Genomic DNA, 12621 nt, shown 5'->3' with positions numbered 1-12621 from the left:
ACACACACACACAGCCACATAGACACACACAGACAGCCACACAGACAGAAAAAAGATACAACCAATGAACAGGAAACCAAATCCAGGTAAACATCATGACTACTAACTAGGACTTTCACGACAACTTAATCACTCACAAAATTACATTGACTTAGCCTTTTTGTAAATCTCTGTTGGAAGGGTGCAGGAGATATTTATCGAAATGGTTTCATGAATGGCAATGAGGATGGATTGGAGAGGTTGGGACTGTTCTCCTTGGAGAGAAGAGGTTTAAAGGAGGTCTGGATAGAAGATTTCAAAAGTGTAATCTGGATAGAGTAGATTGGGAGAAAATGTATGTGCTTGCAAAAGGATCGAGAATGAGACGGCAATGACTTGAAGTGATTTGCAAGCTAATAAATGTGATGTCAGAAGAGCTTTTTTCATGCAATGAGTGGTTTGGATCTGGAATGTACTGCCTGGAAATGTGGTAGAAGCAGAGTCAGTTGATGCATTCAAAGAACACATTGGGTGATTATTTGAATAGAAACAACAGGCAAAGATATGGGGAAAAGGCAGGAGAATGGCACTAAGTCATAACAGTGGCTGGAGAGACAACGCAAGCTTGTTGAGTCAAATCACCTTGTTCAGTTCCATGAGAAATCTTTGATTCTCTACACCATATTTAGACAATCCAAACTCAGTTACACCCTTCCAAGTGGGCATGGTCTTAAAGGATCAGCAAAATCCTGTATAAATCAAAATCCAAGTTGTGCCTGGCAATTGGTGTTCTTACCATAAAGAAATATCATTCATTCTCTATCAATACAAAATTATTACAGTTCAATATAGCACCATACATCATAGCTGGAATATCACAACATCAATGTCATTGTTAATCTGCAGTAAGTTAGTGAAAGGATTCCTGATTGTCAAATAACAATGATTTCATTGATGTTTTAACTTAGGATATAAAAGTTTGTATACACATACCAACAGATTCAAGAACAGCTCTTCCCCGCTGTTACTAGACTTCTCAAATTTTAAATTTAATGTTGATCTCGCTCTGTGTGCACCTTCTCTGCAGCCGTAACATTGTATTCTTTGCTCTGTTCTATTACCCTAATGCACTCTGTATGTTATGATCTGCCTGTACTGCAAACAAAACTTTTCATTGTACCTAGGTACATGTGACAATGATAAATGAAATCAAATCAAGATAACTTGTGCTTGTAAACTTAAATTATGACCAAACTGTATATTTATTTTAAAAAGATGTACATGGTTTATTTAAATCCACTGATCTTTTAAACTGTGGTGAGAACCATCATCAATATTATAGTTTAACTGCTTATTATCAGGGAGTTCTGTGAATTTGTTAAATTGGGTGCAATTGTGCAATTACTACCTGACAAATTTGAGATGTAGAGAGGCTTAAACAAAGAAGGTGGGATAGACTCCATAAGACCATAAGAAATGTGAACAGGTTAAGCCATTCAGCTCCTTGAGACTGTCCTGCCATTCAATAGGATCATGGCTGATCCGACATTCCTCACTTCCACTTTCCTGACCCTTCCATGTAAGCCTTGATCCTCCGACTGATCAAGAATTTATCTCAGCCTTAAATATGCATTTGGGTGGCACAGTGGCTCAGTGGTTAGCACTGCTGCCTCACAGCGCCAGGGACCCGGGTTCAATTCCACCCTCATGTGACTGTCTGTGTGGAGTTTGCACATTCTCCCCTTGTCTGCGTAGTTTCCTCCGGGTGCTCTGGTTACCTCCCACAGTCACAAAGATGTGCAGGCTAGGTGAGTTGGCGATGCTAAATTTCCCATAGGGCCCAGAGATGTTTGGGTTAGACATGGGGAAGTCAGGATAGGGGAATGGGTCTGGGTGGGGCAGTGTGGACTTGTTGGGCTAAATGGCCTGTTTCCACACTGTAGGGATGCTATGAGGACTCTGCTTCACAACTCTCTGTGGCAAGGAGTTCCAAAGACTCACAACCCTCAGAGATTAAGTTCCTCCTTATCTCAGTCTTAAATTGGTACCCTTTTATTCTGAGACAATATCCTCTGGTCCTAGACTCTCTCACAAGGGGAAACATCCTCTCAGCATTTACTCTGTCAAGCCCCTTAAGAATCCTATGTGTTTCAAAGAGATCAACTCTCATTCTTCTAAACCCCAGTGAGTAGAGTCCCAACCTGTTTAGTCTTTGCTCATAAGGCAATCTCTCCAACCAGGAACCTTCTACGAACCGCTTCCAATGAAATTATATCTTTCCTTAAATAAAGGGAACAAAACTGCTCACAATACTCCAAATGTGGTCTCACCAGTAGCTTGTACAGTTGCTGTATGTCTTCTCTACTAATACTCCAACCCCCTTGAAATAAGGGCCAACATTTCATTAGCCTTCCTGGTTACCTGCTGTACCTGTGTGTTCGCTCTCGATGTTTCATGCACAAGAACCACCAAGTCCCTTTATGTGGCAGCTTTCTGCCACTTATCTCCATTTAAATAATATTGTGTTCTTTTGTTCTCCCTTCCAAAGTGAACAACTTTGTATTTTCCCATATTATACTCCATTTGCCAACTCCTTCGTCACTTACTTAACCTATTAATATCTTTGTCTGTATCCCTTTCACAACCTGCCTTTTCACCTATGTTTGTGTTATCTGCAAATTTAGCTACAGTACATTCACTTCCTTCCTCCCAGTCATTAATACATATTGCGAACAGTTGAGGGCCCAGCACTGATCCCTATAGAACCCCACTGGTCAGAAGTTGCCAATCCGAAAAATAACCGCTTTTTCCCCACTCACTGTATCCTGCATATGAGCAAATTCTGTGTAGACAGGTAGAGTGATAGACAGCAGGTAAGGATTAACCATAAGAAAATTCTAACCTATATAGAAGTAAATATCTCAAGTTTAATGAAAATAATAGCTATTACCTCAGATCTAAGCACAGTTGATTCATTGTCGAATAATTGACACAATGGAATGCAGACGACAATCACAGGAAACATTCCTTTAGAAATGTTTAATAAGGAGAAATGACTGTACACAGACGGATGGTAATACTAAAACCTGTTATGAAAGCGATAAAGATCAAAGTAGTGTAAGCATTTTAAAAATAATAAACATTCCAAGATTACGTGTTAAATCCATCTTCAAAGTTTATATAACTCTTTACCATGTAGGATTACTGCTTCAAATGTTGGGTTTGTTACCATTCAGTTTCATCAATTGATACATCTCCTCAGCCTGACTGTAAGTTTCACCTTCTCTTGTTTTAATTTGGGTGGCAGAATTTCATCCTCAACCCAAAGCTGTTTGCTCAACTGTTGCGCTAACACTAATAAAAAACTCTGTGGCTCTGACAGATACTCACCCTTCTGTTTTTCACAGGCAATGATAAAATGTTAAAGGTCTGGATTTTTTTGATGGCCATATTGTCCTTTCTGCAGCATAAATAGGAGTTGCACATCAGGATTGTGCAATATTGCTGACCTAACAGATTTCGAGAGGATTGTCTGGGGAAATTCAAGATTCCATTGGGCAACTCATTGAGGCTGGAACCTTATAGAAGTATGCATTTAAACTGGGGAATTTAGAGAGTTCTGCAGCAGTTAGTGGAAAGGTTAGGCATTGAAAAGCTCATCTAACTCCTGGATATTAATGAAACTGAAGCCCCTATTTACCACACACACCCACAGCTACAGCTCCCCAGACCCCGGGCACCACCCCCACAACCTTGCCACCCCGCGCCCTCCCCCCCCGCCAGACTCTGATGATATCGTCTTCACACAGGACCTATCTCTCCCTTCCCCCTCCAACCCTGGGATCGATCTCCCCTTCCCCTGCCCTGAGACCTGATCAACACCCCACCCTTCGTCCCAGAACCAGCAACCCCCTCCACTGCAGAACCCGCCACATCCCCAACTCCCTCCCAGACCCAACACTCACCACTGCCCTCCTTCCTGGGGCACGATAAACCATACGCCTCCCCATCCCAACGCCAGACCCAATGTGTCCCCTAAGTCTCCATGACTCAATAACCCATTCTCCGGGACTCAACAATTCTCTCCTTTTCAGAACCTGACCCTTTCACCCAAAGCCAATAGGCCCAACACCCTCCTTTCCTCCCACAGGGACACGACAGCACTTATCACACACCCACCACATCAAACCTAACACATCTACCCACCCTTACCTATCCTATATACACCCAGTCTCTTACGTGCCATCATTCCTACCTTGTGCCTTGGTACCCTACTTACCTGGCACTGTAACCTCACCCTTGCCTGACATTACTCTTACAAAGGAGCTATCTAAGTGGCTATCTATGCTGCTGGATATTTAAATCATGAAATACAGAATATAAACTCCTGCTGTGAAAAGGGAACCATGGTTCACCTTCCCTCCACCTCCCAACTACCCTGCATTATAGGAATACCATTATATTTAAGGATTGGTCTGTATTTCGACAGGAGCTGTCATTAGAATCTTCTGCCAGAAATATAGACCTGAATCAACAGGAGCAGTGTGGAATCTGACTATTATTTCCATTCCTCAGAAAATCCAATTTAAAATGATTAAGACCATCGGAGAGCTCATGACAGGTGGAGGTAGCTTTTGTCACCTCCTGATTCTAGGTACATTCTGGTTAACCTGTTGTGAGATGTTATTATAGCTCTGGAGCAGGTAGGACTTGAACTCAGACTCTGAGGTAGGGACATCACCAATAGGCAAGAACCTCCACATTGAGAATCTATTAATTTCTGCCAAATGAATGTAACTGGGATGGGACAGTACCTTACATATATTATTCAGTGAATTTGTCTTCAAACCTCTTAACAAACTTTGCTGTCTAATGTCAGATTCTGAGCCAAACAGTTTTGAGCCTGGTATATTATGTATTTGACCAAGACACGTAATCAAAACCACAGTTATATAAATGCCCACAGTAGGCACACAAGACATAGCTTCTGCGATAATTTGGTCCACAAATGCATTGGAGCTGCAAAATGCAGTCAACATTAAATGTGACTGAAACAGCATGTGACGGTATTGTACCGGTCAGTGTGTAGGTAACCAGACTGGTGTCAACATTGACTCCTTTCAACTGAGGCTGGGCCATGCTCTAGTTGCCCGAAGGTTTGGAACACATTGTCAGACAGGAAACTGAAAAATTGAAGGGAACCAAAGCATGGATTTGAGGAACTGAGAGTCCTCCTTTACAAATGGATTCAGTGCAGATTATCCAGAATACCAAGTCCAAGCTTTCAAACAATTGGCATGTTTCCGCTTGATCTCACCTCCCAGGAAGGAAACAGTCTTGGACTGGCCTTACTTAAAATTGTGAACCATTCTGAAAACCTCTGTTGCAGGATCATGTATTTAGGTTCAATCCCGTGTTTCAGGAGGAGAGCCTAGATTCCGCACTTTTACTAATGTAATTGTGAGTGAATGTATGACCACATTGTTATGAAGCAGAGGTTGACCCGCCTCTGATAACTAAAACCAAAACACTCGCCTTGCCTTGTAAAATCTGTTAAAGGAAATGTGAAAAGAGGTACAACCTGTCTCTCACCCCTAAATCTGTTATAAAGGAATGGTTAAATGAAAGAAATCCCTGATGCTCACTTTATAATCAACAAGTAACAATTTATTTATCTAACAGTAAATAAATTAACAAAACTAATAACAAACCAAACAATTCTCCTTTAACTAATAACTATTCCCAAATACAACAAAATTCTAATCATAAGCTGTTCCAATAAATACCAGTCACACTTATATAAACCAAAGTAATAAGAAAAATAAACTAAAACTTAATCTCTCAAAATTAAAGCCAGAATAAGTCTTCCAGAATGTTCTTTGCCTTTTTTGCTGTTCTCTAGTCAAGGACGCCTTTCTCTGTTGAATTCCTCTGTCAGGAACGCCTTTCCCTATCAAGTTCTTCTGTCAGGGATATTAGCTAAGAGTGCCATAGTACCTTTATTTAGATTATGCTTACTCTGAGAGCTTAGAGATTGCTGTGAGAGCCAGTGACTTTCTCTTTCTTTAGAGTTGATGGCTGTTGAGAGCTGTTTTCCTAACAGTTGCTCTCACTCCAATTTTCAAATGCCCTGTTCTTCTATACCCTTGATGTCCAATTAATTTCTTACAATCGGATTGGTCCCAGGTTGTCAAAACCATCAGATTCAAGTTTAATTGGTTTATCTTGGGCCTGGTTTAAATGAATTGGCTAAATTCAAAAACCTGTTGTCTTGGTAAAAATGCTGCTTTGCCTGCTAACAATATAGCCTTTTGATGCAATGTTTCAATTTCAAGAACTCTGTTCATCTGCCATTGCCTGCAGACAGTTTTTAAATCTCCAAGCCTAGAAAAAACACATCATCTTTTAAAGGGACCAAACACTCTTCCCCCCCTATCATTTTATAAAGATCAAATTCTAGCATCCCGCCTTGCAATCCACAAATACTCTACCCAACTTTGCAACAATATTGGAAGCACGAGTAAATGCTTTGTAGCTAATAAACAATTCCAGTGCCAACATAGGATTGGGAAGCTCAGTTGGGTGTCGAGGTGGTTTGTTGTGCAGAGTGATGCTAACAGTGTCGGTTTTATTCCCATAGCAGCCGAGGTCACCATCAAGGACCCATCTTCTTAACCTCACTCCTCATCTGAGGTGTGGTGGCCCTCAGGTTAAACTCACCACCAGTCACCTCTCTCCAATGAGACCAATGGAATTATGGTGAATTTCGCTTCATTGAATTTTTAGTTTCATAAATGAAAGAGGACAACTTAACACATCAATGCTATTTTTGTTCTGTACATTGTTTCTCTCAATTTCATTTCCAACAAATTTTTTTTGTTTAAGCAGGAAGTGCATTTACTGCAATAATCAAGTATTTTGCTATAAGTCCATCACTAACCCACTGTTAACTGGGAAGGTGCAGGTAAAGTTCATTCAGTAATGGCAGTTTGCAGTTGAGTTAACCTTACATAGTGCAGTATACAACAGAAAAGCGATAATTAGCAAAGGATCTAATTTTGTTTTACATTGCATCTAAGAAATTAGGGGCTAAAGAATGTTGTGTCACATGATTGGAACCGCTAATGTTAGTTTCAAAGACTTCTTGGGAAATCTGAGTCATTGCTCCATGTAATCAAATCAGATTCAGATACACAAGGGGCCAGTACAGTATGTTATGAAGAAAAATAGCATGGAAGCTATGTTTTGGGGATAATGGGGAATTCAATTATAATAAAGAGTACTAGTGGAGTTATAAATGAAGGTTATACATCCTGGTTGCCAACAGAATGAAAGTAAGATCTGTGGATAGAGAAAATTCCTTCCTCCTTGTAGGTGGCCAGATAATTTCAAGGAGGCATTTAAGATCTTTATGCACATTTCAGTCAGTATGGAGTTACATGTAGCCTAAACCAGGTAAACACAGCTGGTTTCCATGCTTAGTCTACATTAGTGAACAGGTAGATTTTTTTCACAATGATTAATGATGGTTCTGTGGTCACCATTACTTGAAGGGTCTAGGCCCAAAACGTCAGCCTTTCTGCTCCTATGATGCTGCTTGGCCTGCTGTGTTCATCCAGCCCTGCACCTTGTTGTCTCAGATTCTCCAGCATCTGCAGTTCCTACTATCTCCTGAAAGCATTAGCCTGGGCGCCTGGATTACTCACCTAGACACAGCATCATAGAGTCATACAGCATGGAAACAGACTAGTCCATGCTAACCATGTTCCCAAACTAAACTAGTCCCACCTGCCTGTGTTCGGCCCATATCCTTCCAAACCTTTCCTATTCATGTACTTAACCAAATGTCTTTCAAATGTTGTAACTGTGCCCACATCCACTTCTTCCTCTGGAAGTTCACTCCACACATGAATCACTCTCTGTGAAAAAAAGTTGCCCTGATGTCCTTTTTAAAACTTTCTCCTTCCACCTTAAAAATATATCCCCTAGTTTTGAACTCCCCCACCCTAGGGAAAGACACTGGCTGTCCACCTTATCTATGCCCCTCATGATTTTGCAAGCCTCCCTATGACCTCCTAGTCTCCAGTGAAAAAAGTTCCAGCCTATCCAGCTTGTTTTTATAACTCAAACCTTCTATTCCTGTTAACATCCTGATAACTCTTTACTGCACACCCTCTCCAATTTAATAATATCCTTCCTATGGCATGACGACCAGAACTGCACAGAGACTCCAGAAGAGGCCACACCAATGTCCTGTACAATCACAACATGTTGTCCCAACTCCTATACCCAAAAGTCGGAGTAATAAAGTCAAGCTTGCAAAAAACCATCTTGACCACCCTGTTTAGTTGTGACTCAAATTTCAAAGAATTATGTATCTCAACCATTAGATCTCGCTGGTCTACAACACTACCCAGGGCCCTACCCTTAATTGCATAATCCTATCCTTGTTTATTTTACCAAAATGTAACACCTCGCATTTATCCAAATTGAACTCCATCTGGCACTCCTCAGCCTGTTGACCCAATTGATCAAGGTCGCTTTGCAATCTTAGATAACTTCCTTTACTGTCATTACATCACCAATTTTGGTGTCATCTGCAAATTTACTAACCATGCCTCCTATATCCTCATCCAAATAGTTTATGCATGCCACCATCTGTCCCCTAGATCCATACCGTGGTTTAAGAATGACATTGCTGTGAAAGTCACAATCTGTCAAAGGAAGCATTTGCCAAGTGTGACTGTTGACACCTACACCCTTGAATTAAAAATTTCTCATGTCACATACTGTCTGGTGCAAACTTGAAAATCAATCTTAGAGACACATTTATAGGAGCCAAAAGGAACAATAAAACCCAGGCAAGCTTTTTGAGTAAAGGCAGTAAGATGATGTGGAAGGAAGGGAAGTTAACACAGTCAAGTTTGTAGTCTCCGAGTCAGAAGCTTAGATGCTACCACTGTCATATGCCAGAAGAGATGAACAAAAGACTCAGTATTGGCATCGGCGGCTGATACATTGGCAGAGACAATCTTAGCGAGGTACGCCCAGCAGCGAGAGATGGCACCTGAGGGTCAGCGACCTCGAAGTTGGTTGGCGACAGCGCTGGCAGCAGTAAAGTGGCAGTAGAACGAACATCAGTAAAGAAGGCAGCATCTGTGATTGGAGATGTTGGGCTTCGGCTGTGGGGATGTAGTAAGCCTGAATTGGTACTCATGGAATGGATTGCGATGCAGGGGCGGTGGGCCATGGCCAGATATGTTGAGGCCACAGCCCCTAATGTCAAGCGGAGCACAAGAATGGAGGAAGATAACTGTGGTTTTACTTATATTTGAGTCTTATATCTTAATTTCAGTCTTAATATCTTCTGTTGGTCAAAAAGGCGTCAGAGCATGGTGACATTATAAGCTTTTCACTATTTATTTGTTAAACGCAAGTGACAATAAAACATTCAATTCATTTAAAAATTGGCCTATTGTCTAGCAACAAGGTGTCCTATGACAAAGGGAGATCGTGACATAAGCAGGTTCTTATAGAGCCGTAGAAACTCCTAGAAGGCAACAGTAAAGTTCTTTCAAACTCACTAACTCCTTCGTTTTTCAACTCAAGGCTGGAAAAAACTCATTAAAATGCATGTAATCAAACCAAACGTCCAGCCCAGGATGAGATGTTCAACTAAGGTCCTGTCTACTCCTTCAAATGGATGTGAAAGGTTCGGTAGCACTGTTTTAGTGGTACTTATTCCCAGTAACTTGGCCAAATTTTACCCTTCAATTAGCATCACAGAAACAGAACGTTTGGTTATTATCTCATTGTTTCTGCTGCAGGAGTTTGTTGAGCACTATTTGCAATTTATTGCAAACACAAGTGACTGCACTTCAGATGTACTTTAATAACTTTGAGATTTCGTGAGGTTATGCAAAGCGTTGCATTAAAATTAGCCTTTCTTTCGTCCACAAACAGACCCTCAGGACGAAATCGTATGGAGTTTTGAGTGACATGGACCAGGGCCACATGTGTTGCAGAGTAAGCCCAGTGAGACCCATCTTGATGTTGTGAGTATGTGCCAGCTCGTATGCTTTTCACAAGTGGTGTGTCAAAATTCATGCTTGGTAGCAGCGAGTTTCCAATTCACAGTGGTTAAAGCTTGGTTACCTTCTCATCGATGGCATAACTTTCACCAATAATATTCAGCCTGCTATCTTTCTAAACCTGCAAAACAATCTCAGTGTTGGGAAAACTTGATTTGGAAACTAGAGTGGGTACCTGGCAACTTTAGCTCGCTGCTTGCTCTGAACAACCTCCATGTTGGACACTGGGGAGGTAATGGCCTAATGGTACTATCGCTGGACAATAAATCCACACACTCAACGAATGTTCTGTTGAGCTGTGTTTGAATCCCTCCACGACAGATAGTGGAATTTGAATTCAATTTTTTTTAAAAATCTGAAATTACGAATCTTCTGATCTACAGGAAATACCCATCTGATTCACTAATGCCCTTTGAGGAAGGAAATTTGCCATCCTCATCTGGTCTGGCCTACATGTGACTCCAGACCTACAACAATATGGTTGACTCTCAATGGCCCTCTGAAATGGCCTAGCGAGTCATTCAGATCTACCAATTGCTACAAAGTTTCAAAGAAATGAAACCAGATGGATCACCTGGCATCAAACTAGGCACTGGTAAAGACAATGGCAGAAACAAGCCTACTGACCCTGCAAAGACCTCCACACTAACATCTCACGGCTAGTGCCAAAATTGAGGGAGCTGTCTCACAGACTAGTCAAGAAGCAGCAGACATGGTCATACTCACAGAATCATACCTTAGAGATAATGTCTCTAGAGGCAGCGGAAGACTGACTCCGGGACTCCATGGATTAGGTTAACTGGACCGTATTCAAGCACTCAGCAGAAAACCTGGAAGAGTATGCCACCACCGTCATGGACTTCATTAGCAAATACATGGCGCACTGTGTACCATAGAAATCAATCCCAGTGGTCCCCAACCAGAAACCTGGAATGAACCAGGAAATCCACTCCCTCCTGAAGACCAGGTGTGCAGCATTCAAGTTGGACAACCCAGACTTATACAGAAAATCCAGGTACGACTCCGCAAAGCCACCAGAAACATCAAGAGCCAGTATTAGACCAAGTTAGAGGATCAAACCAACCATAAGGACACCCTCTACATATGGCAAGGCTTAAACAACATAACTGGATACAAAATGAAACAGACACATCCCTCCCTGATGCACTGAATGCTTTCTATGCTCAATTTGAGCAGAATGCCAGCAGCACGGTGATGCCTGCCCCAACAGCCCCGGATGCACATATCTTCGTGGGAGCCAACCCAAGGGAAGGAATGGGTCCGGATGGTGACCCCGGCCGAGCACTCAGATCCTGTGCAGATCAACTGGTGGAGGCATCCACTGACATCTTCAACCTCTCCCTCCTATAAACCAAAGTCCCCAACTGCTTCAGGAAGACCATCATCATCCCCGTACCTAAGAAAGCACATGCAACGTGCCTTAATGGCTACCGCCCAGTGGCTCTGACCTCAATAATCATGACATGCTTCAAGTGGCTGGTCATGGCCCACATCAACTCCAGTCTCCCAGTCTGCCTCAATCCCCTACAGTTTGCCTACTGACATAACAGATCCACTATAGCCCCACTTTCAACATCATTATCCCTTCCAGACTGATCTCCAAACTCAAAACCATGGTTTCGGCTCTGCCCTCTGCAACTGGATCCTCAGCTTCCTGACCCATAGACTGCAATCAGTGAAGACAGACAGCTGCACCTCCTCCACAATAACATTCAACACTGGAGCCCCCCAAGGATGCATTCTCAGCCCCCTAGTGTACTCCCTGTACACCCACAACCGTGTTGCCAAATTCCAAATGAATGCTATCGCCACCACCGTGGTAGGACAGATAGCAAACAACGTTGAGTCAGAATACAGAAAGGAGATAGAGGGCTTGGTGACGTGATGCAATGAGAACAATCTGTCTCTCAATGTCAAAACTAAAGAACTGATCATTGACTTCAGAAAGAAAGGAGGAGAACACGCCCCCACCTACATCAATGGAGCTGAGGTTGAGAGGGTGGAGAGCGTCAAGCTCCTAGGTGTGATGATAATCGACAACTTCCCACGTAAATGCAACAGTCAAGAAGGAACAACAATGCCTCTACTTCCTCAAGCGGCTTAGAAAATATCAGCATGTCCACAAGGACCCTCACCAACTTCTACAGATGCACCATTGAAAGCATACCGTCCGGGTGCATAACGGCCTGGTATGGCAACTGCTCTGCTCAGGACTGTAAGAAACTACGGAAGGTGGTGTGCACAGCCCAGACCATCACAGAAGCCAATCTTCCATCCATGGACTTTATTTACATGGCTCGCTGCCAGGGAAAGGCTGCCAACATCATCAAAGACCCATCAGACCCCAGTAATGCTCTCCCACAACCTCTTCCATCAGGCAGAAGATACAGAAGCTTGAACACACACACCAGCAAGTTCAAGAACAGCTTCTTCCCTGCCGTTATTAGACTGATGAATGGATTCTCTTACTTCAAATAATGCTGGTCTTGCTAATGCTGATTTTGCCTATCACAAGCCCTGTCTGCTGTAG

Source organism: Rhincodon typus, chromosome 28 (assembly GCF_021869965.1).
Source record: "Rhincodon typus isolate 14 chromosome 28, sRhiTyp1.1, whole genome shotgun sequence".
Lineage (NCBI taxonomy): Eukaryota > Metazoa > Chordata > Chondrichthyes > Orectolobiformes > Rhincodontidae > Rhincodon > Rhincodon typus.
Note: the sequence above shows the minus strand (reverse complement) of the source record.